The sequence below is a fragment of the Tamandua tetradactyla genome, chromosome 21, assembly GCF_023851605.1.
Source record: "Tamandua tetradactyla isolate mTamTet1 chromosome 21, mTamTet1.pri, whole genome shotgun sequence".
Classification (NCBI taxonomy): Eukaryota; Metazoa; Chordata; class Mammalia; order Pilosa; family Myrmecophagidae; genus Tamandua; species Tamandua tetradactyla.
The window spans coordinates 24,433,242-24,441,687 of NC_135347.1; the positions used below are offsets into that span (position 1 = coordinate 24,433,242).

The 8,446-nt window shown below is 34.2% G+C and overlaps 1 non-coding gene across 1 annotated transcript; it reads left to right on the forward strand.

Annotated features, from left to right (window-relative positions):
- Positions 1 to 5,058: 5,058 nt before the first annotated feature.
- LOC143665850 (U2 spliceosomal RNA) lies at positions 5,059 to 5,249 on the forward strand. Its single transcript, XR_013167246.1, has one exon. It is a non-coding gene; the product is annotated as a U2 spliceosomal RNA (small nuclear RNA).
- The last annotated feature ends 3,197 nt before the right edge of the window (positions 5,250 to 8,446 follow it).

Here is an 8,446-nt window from a genome sequence, read left to right on the forward strand (position 1 = left end):
AATAAATGTCCACACTTTTGTTATGTTTACTTTGGAAGTTTAAAGTATAGATATATATTTATACACCACATAATTATAGATCCCCTCCTATAGCTATTCATGCATGCATATCCATTACACTCAAGGCTTCCATTCCTTAATCAAGCATTCTGTGATTATGCAAATTTTAGAGATAATGAGGTACACCCTATGAAAGATAGGAAATCAGCTTTGTTAAATAAGACCTGTAAAATCAGAAAAATGACTCATTTAGCACTGAAAATCTTAGAAAGCTTTCATAATTAATGGGTTAGTCACATAGAAGAAAAAGGCATATTTTTATATATTATATTGGATTTTGGTTTGCATTTATTTGTTTGTTTTCTTTCCTAAATGACCATGGCAAAATGTCCCCCAAATTTCTGGTCACGTCCAGCAATCAGAAAACTTATGAAGTAGATTAGGGAAAACTTTAATCCACATACACAGCTGTCATGCCTATTTTCTTCTACTAGTTCAGAGTTTGTTTTATTTAAAGATTGGCTTTTCCATGGGACAGTTGCCTTTTAATTAGAGGTTCTTGAAAGCCACAATACTTTCAAGAGTCAGTGGTGGAATTCTAGTCTTTGATTTTTTTGTTTTTTGTTTTTTTTAGCCAGGATACATTTGGCAGGAGAATTTTTTACAGACATTAGTTGAATAGCTGCCATTTCATCACTTGGCATTTCTTTTCTTGATATTGGTTTTTTCCATGTGACTTTGCCTTACTATTGCAATGGGCTATTAGTTTGACAGTTCCAAGTTATAGTTCACTTTTTGTTAAAAAAAAGTCCATTTTTTCTCCTTGTTAGAAAGGAACTCATGGTTGTGAGTTGGTACAAAATGCTACTGTTTTGTATCATCCTTCTATTCCTGCTAGTAGGTCCTTGTTTGGGTGGGTGAGTGAGCATTTCACGTACAAAACCCAGGAATACATGGTGATATAAACATTATTTTTATGTGAGAAATAATGAAAGAGTGAATACAATTAATTTCAGGGGCCCAACAGGCATTCAACAGTGTGTGATTTAGTATCAGTAGAGACCCTTCCAAATCAGGATATTTTCACTAACTTTGCATGATGGAGTCTGCAATTTTCAGTGACTTTTCCACTAACCTGCAAGTAGGTAGATCTTGACACATTATTCTTTCAGTTCTTAATTGTTATTAATGAAATATAAGAAGTTTATTTCATTATGCATACATATGTATGGACAACACTCTCATTCTTCTTAAATACAATATTAAATGACATAACTGTGCTACCTTAAGAGAAAAGATAATGCAGCTGTCCATGAGGAAGTCAATATTGCAGAAGATAAAATCAGATTCTCTCAAAAGTTTGTCTCAGTGATCTGAAGATGGCCTAGGCAAAAGCTAACAGAGGATTTGACTCTTTTGAATATGAGAGACATATTTGTTTTAGGTGGAATAGAATGTCTGAGAAATAAGAACAATATCTTAATGCTAACAGTTGTCCTCATTTGTTTTATTATTTCTAAGTAATTATTCAAATTAATTATATCTTTCTTCAGATATTTCTGTTTGAAAAGTTCCACACTGCTTCACTTTCTAAAAAATTCTCTTTCTTTTCTTTCCTCATCATTCTCTGTCTTTCTCTGCCTAAACTCCCTGTCAGACTTTAAATTAGGTCTCATAGTCTTTTTAACCACTAACGTAAGGTTTCATTAAAATTAGTTAAGGATAATATTTGAAGATTTCTTATCCAGATGTTTTTCTTTCCTCCAATGTTTCTTACCATACAACACGTGTTATTATTTTCCTCTTTCGGGAGAGAGTAGATAAAAACTAGAAATAAGAAAAAGTTAGCTAAAGTGATGAATAGTAGTTTAGTTTACAGTAGGTACCTAGATCGACAATTAAAGCACGCTTGCCTTGTAAGAGCTGAACACTTGATTTAGACACAGTGACACTGAAGTTCCGAAGGCTTAGCTTGCCACATTAAGCCAAGCTAAAGACTGCTGAAGTCTGCACTGTTGCAGAACAGATTTAATGAGAATGAACTGTGAAGTAAGGAAAGCTCTTTCTGGGGCAGGAGAACATGACAACATAAACTTGAGATATATTGAGGATAAATCCAAAAGCAGAGGAGGGGCTTGTTCTCTGCTTCATATTTGGAGTCCTGGGAAAATATAGTATTATATCAAAACGGGGCAGCCATGGTTTAACTATTACATTTAAGTGAAAATACATAAAGGGTTCTGTTTTGAAATAAAAATGAGCTCAAATCTGAGTAATGAATATTATTAAAATGGCTAAATAAAATAATTTATTATACAAATTTGCATTGAACACCTATATTCTGTGGAAAAAGAAAACAATGCTTTTTTTCATGGCATTTACTTCTAGGGATGATTAAGGTTAAGAATTCTTAGGCATCAGCAGAATTAGGTGCTGCATAGCTAAATTGAATTATGTTGTAGAAAATTTACAGTTCATTATGTGAGCAGTAATTGCAAATTTTAAATTGCTGCACAATCACCCATCTTAGATTTCTTACAGAGTTCAGTCACTTTTTTTTGTATGCTTCATGGTGGGGTTCACATTTCATTCTTTTTTCCACATAAATATCCTATCACTACATCAGTTTTTTATTTTTTTTTGGAGTGCATGAGCCGGGAATCAAACCTGGATCTCCTGCATGGCAGGAAAGAATTCTATCACTGAACTACCCGTGCACTCTGAGTTCAGCCACTTTACACAGATTTTAGAAGAAATTAAACAAAAATTGAGAAACAAAGACAAGTATGTTTTTTAAAAGAAACCCACCACCTGTTATTTGTCAGAATCAACTTTTTTTTTCCCCATTAACCTCTGCGGTCTTCACAAGACCCCAGATTTTTTGGTATTTTATCGGTTGGAATGATCAAGAGAAACCATATTTCCTTGAAACTTAAGGAACCATTCTCACAAGTTTTGAATAGAAAAAGAGAAAATTCCTCAACAGACAGCCAGGTAGACATAGTTTTGTTTCCATAACAGCACCACGAGAATAGATAAATTCTATAATATAATCTATAAAACAACTATATATAATATAGAATTATATAATATAGTATATAATATAACAACTATTATAGATTCTGTTGCTTAGTAGATAGCTCATTTTATGCTTTTAAAAAATTAAACTATTCATGAGTAGTCATTAAATATACTTAGCATGACTAGGTTCATAATACTTAGTTATTTGGTGGTTATTATTATTATTTAATAATATAACAAAAGGTAGGAAAATTAACATTGTTATGTAAAACAGGAGAAAGTACTTGTTGGTCAGTAGCACCGTTCTCATGGAGTCCAAGAGTTGAGTTCCTCTGACTTATTCAAAATAAAAATGAAATCATTGCACTTTCCACAGAAACAGAAGAAACACACCACCAGAAAGGGGGTGGGAGGTACCAAAGATAAACTTCCTTCTATTTTGCAGTTTTGCCCAGGGTTTGCTTTGCTCTCCAGTTATGATTTATGACTGTGGGAGATCCCTAAGCACTGACACAATTTCACATTATAATCTTTCTGCTTCCTGGAAAGACTTAAGAACAGCCGACATTGACACGTAGTTTTATTTAGCATGGAAGTGCTCCAGGAGTTCAATTCATACTTGGGAGACCAATTGTCACCTAATGGCATTGTACATGATACTTCTGCAAAGCAATTTACAAAACTTAACCATCAGCAAATATGTGCAAAAGAGCAGAGGAGGGTGAACAAAATAGAACCATGCTATGTTTTTTCTTTGCCTTATTAGAGTAAGTAGAACTTTTTTTTTATTTCCCTGTGTGCAGGACCATTGAAATTATGAATGCTGACACCTATATTGTGTTCCACAGATTTAGCTCTTTTCATAAATGGAATGATGCAGGCAATATTTGCCCCAGTGAGCAATGATTTCCATTTTGTCCACCTACAAAAAGGAAGCTTAGTGTAAGTGCAAACTTTCCTTTGTCAAAAAAAGATGGCAACATGAAAAAAGTATGCTTTTGGCAACTGAGTCCCTAAATGGGTAAAATTGGTGGGTGAGAAAGTTTCAAGAGAAGCTTGTTTTTAGACCATTAACAGAGGACTGCACACGAAGAGAGAAATGGAGCACATAACTTACTAAGTAGGCTAGATAAGTCACTATGAACTTAACTCTTATTTAGCTTCATAACTATATGTTATTATAAATTATTATAAAATAAAAAGCAATTTTTTTGTGTAATACCATGAAAGGATATGAGGAAAAGCATGTCATCAGATTTACTTAGAAATCTGTGAATTATTTTAGATTTGGGAGAACAGTTGTTATCATCATCTTAATCATCATTAATACCAAATGCAAATTTTAACAGAAGATTAAAGCAAAATATACTTGACTTCATTGTGCTACAGTGAAACAAAATGAATAGATAATATCCTTTACAATCTAAATGAGGTTATTTTGATTTATACAAAGATCTTGAAGTCACACATAAGCTTATAATTATATCCAAGGAAAGAGGGAAAACCTTCTGGAAACTTAAAAAGCATAAAATAGTAATAACAATCATAACAACAATAAAAGTAATAAACATTTGTTTTACCCTATCAGTTGTAGTATGAAATCAAAGTGATTTTGAGAAAAAAAATGATATGGAAACAAATTATTTTTAATAAGTTGAAATATTAAATATTTCATTTTTAACATTTATAAAGTGAGTTTATATTGACAACCTAAAGAAGAAAAATCATATGGTCATATTAACTGATGCAGGGAAAACATTTGTCAAAATACCCATTATAACCTATTCCAACACCCAGCTAACATCATTCTTAATGGTGAAAGAATGAATGCTTTTCCCCTAAGATTGGGAGCAATTTAGAGATGTTCACTCTCACCACTTTATTTAATATATGGTACTGAAAGTGGTAGCCACTACATTAAAGCAGGAACAAAAATAAAGGTATATGGATTGGGAAGGAAGAAACAAAATTGTTTCTATTTGCCAATGGCATGAAACTTACAGAAATATGAAGTGATATAACAAGATCACAGGATGTATCACTTCTCGGCCTTTTGGCTAAGATCAAGTGTAGTATCTGTTCTTACCAGTTTAATATCTGATACATCCTCTATCCAAAGACAATATATTAAATGGATTTTTGGAGTTGGGAGATGGAATAGGAGCTTGCTCCATCCACTCCACGCATCAACTTGGTATTGCAGTACTACCAGGAATGGTGCACCCTCCTTCGGGGAAATAATAAACGTAATAAAAAAAAAAAAAATCACAGGATGTAAGACACACACACACAAATCAATTGCACTTCTGTATGTCAACAATGAAAAAGCAGAAGTCAAATTACAAACATAAAAACATTCACATTCCCTCCAAATAACGTGAAATACTTAGGAATACACTTACCGAAGCATGTGCAGAATCTGTGTGCTGTAAGTTACAAAATGCTCATGAAGAAACAGAAGAAGACCTAGATAAATGGAGAGACATACCATGTTCATGGATTGAAAGCTAGAATCAATATACCAAAGATTGCAATTCTTCCCAAAATGACTATAGATTTAATGCAATTAGCATCAAAATCCCAGCAATGATTTTGTAGATGTAGGAAAAAATATATATTATAAAATTTGCATGGAAGAGTAAAGAAACTAGACTATCCAAAACAATTTTGACAAAGAATAAAGTAAGAATAATCACTATACCTGATAACAAGATTTAGGATACAGATATAGTACTCAAGAGAGTTGGGATTGGCAAAGTAATATATAAATAAATTAATGGAACCAGATTTACACTGACATAAATAGGCCAAACTAATTTCTGACCAAAGTGTAAAAGCAATACAATAGAGGAAGGATAGTTTCTTCGATAAATGATCAATGATGCTGGAGTATGTTCTAGTTTGCTAGCTGCTGGAATGCAATATACCAGCAACAGAATGGCTTTTAAAAAGAGGAATTTAATGTGTTGCAGGTTTACAGTTCTAAGGCTAAGAAAATGTCCCAATTAAAGCAAGGCTATAGAAATGTTCAATCTAAGGCATCCAAGGAAAGATACCTTGGTTCAAGAACGCCGATGAAGTTCAGGGTTTCTCTCTCAAGTGGAAAGGTACATGGTTAACATGATCAGGGTTCCTCTTTCATCTGGAAGGGCACATGGAGAACATAGCAACATCTGCTAGTTTCTCCTCCTGGCTTCCTGTTTCATGAAGCTCCCCGGGAGGCATTTTCCTTCTTCATGTCCAAAGGTCGCTGACTGGTGGACTCTGCTTCTCGTGGCTATGTAATTCTGCTCTGCTCTCTCTGAATCTCCCATTCTCCAAAATGTTTCCTCTTTTACAGGACTCCAATAAACCAATTAAGACCCACCCAAATGGGTGGAGACATGTCATCACCTAATCCAGTTTAACAGTCACTCTTGACTAAATCACATCATCCAGGGTGATAATCTAATTACAGTTTCAAACATACAGCATTGAATAGGGACTACTCTCCTTTTATGAAATGGGATTTTGATCAAAACATGGCTCTTCTAGGGAGCATACTTCCTTTCAAACCAGCACAGAGTACTTGGATGTCCATAGGCACAAAATGAACATCGACCTAAATTTCATATCTTATATAAAAATTAACTCAAATGAATCATTATATTAAATGTAAAATGTAAAGGTATAGACCCTTTAGATAAAGAGGAGAAAATCTTCAAGATCTAGGACTAGGCAAAGGTCACTTATTCTTGACAAAAAAACATGGTCATAAAGTGAGAAAATATACCTTAAACTTCATCAAATTAAAATCATTTGCTCTTCTGAAGTCCATGCGAAGAGGATGAAAAGATGAGCTACATGCTGGGAAAAAATATTCACAATTCATATATCTACCATAGGATAAATATCTAGAATAATAAAGAACTCTCAAAACTCAACTGAAAACATAGAAATAAATGAAAAGAAATGTAATTAGGAAATGAACAGAAGTCATGAACAGATATTTCATCCAAGAGGATATTCAGTATCATTGGCCATCAGGAAAGGGAAGTTAAAAGCACTTTGAATTATCACTACATACTTATCATCATGACATTAAAAAAATACCAACACCAAAGTTAATTAATAAGTATAAGTAGAAACTAGAACACTTACACATTGCTACTGGGAATTGAATGGTACAACTACTAACTGAAACTGTTTGGCAGTTTTTTTAATAGTAGCCATTCAAGTGTATGTGAACTGATATCTCATTATAATTTTGATTTGCATCTAATCACTAATGATGTTGACCATCTTTTCATGTGCTTTTAAGCCACTGGTATATCTTCTGTGCTGATGTGAAACTTGTAGGTACCCCCAGAAAATCCATGTTTTTTTAATACTAATCCAATTTTGTGGGGGCAGAACTATTGTTTGAGTGGGACTTTTGAAAGGTCCAATTGTGGATGGGACCTTTTGATTAGAAGGAGATATGAGCCTGGCCATTCAAAGTGGCTCTTAATTGGTTTAGTGAAGCTCTTAACAGATCTCACTGAAAAAGAAAGACCTCAGAGCTGGTACAGAGAGAAGATACACACAGGCATTTGAAGATGCAGATGGAGGAAGCCCCAAGGGAAACCAGAAGGACCCACAGGAGCTGAGAGAGTGATTTTGAAACCAACACAGTAAGGCCAGTAGAAGTCACAACATGCCTTCCCATGTAACAGAGAAACATGGATGCTGATTTCCTCCAAGAAGGTATCCTCTTCTTCGTGCCTTAATTTGGACATTTTTATGGCCTTAGAATTGTAACTTGTACCTTAATAAATCCCGCTTTTTAAAAGCCAATTCATTTTTTGGTATATTGTATCCCAGCACCTTTAGCAAAGTGAAACATGAGCTTTGGAGACATATCTATTCATCTGTAAGTAGGGAATGTTTTTGTTCTTCCTTTCTGAGAATGCCTTTAATTTCTTTTCTTTGCATAATTGCTCTGACTAGAGCTTCCAATGTAATATTGGATAACAGTGGTGACAGTGGGCATCCTTCAATTGTTCTTGATCTTAGGGAGTGTGTTTTCAATCTTTTGCAATTCAATGTGATGTTAGCTGTGTCAATTTGCAAGTGTTGTGCATCCCAGAAAAATCATGTCCTTTAATCCTGATTCAATATTGTAGGCTGATAACCCTAAATGAGATTATCTCCACAAAGATGTAGCACTCCCAGTTGTGGGCATGGCCTTTTAATGAGCTTATCTCCACTGTTACCTTTGGTTAGATGGAAATGTGACTGCCCATTCAGTGTAGTTCTTGGTTAATTCACTGTAGTCCTTTAAAAGAGGAAACATTTTGGAAAAACTCAGATCCAGTGCAGATTATTGGAGAAAAGTTGCTTCTCCAACATAAGACCCAGACATTTGGAGATGTCAAGCCCATCAGATGTTGCCATGTCCCTTCCC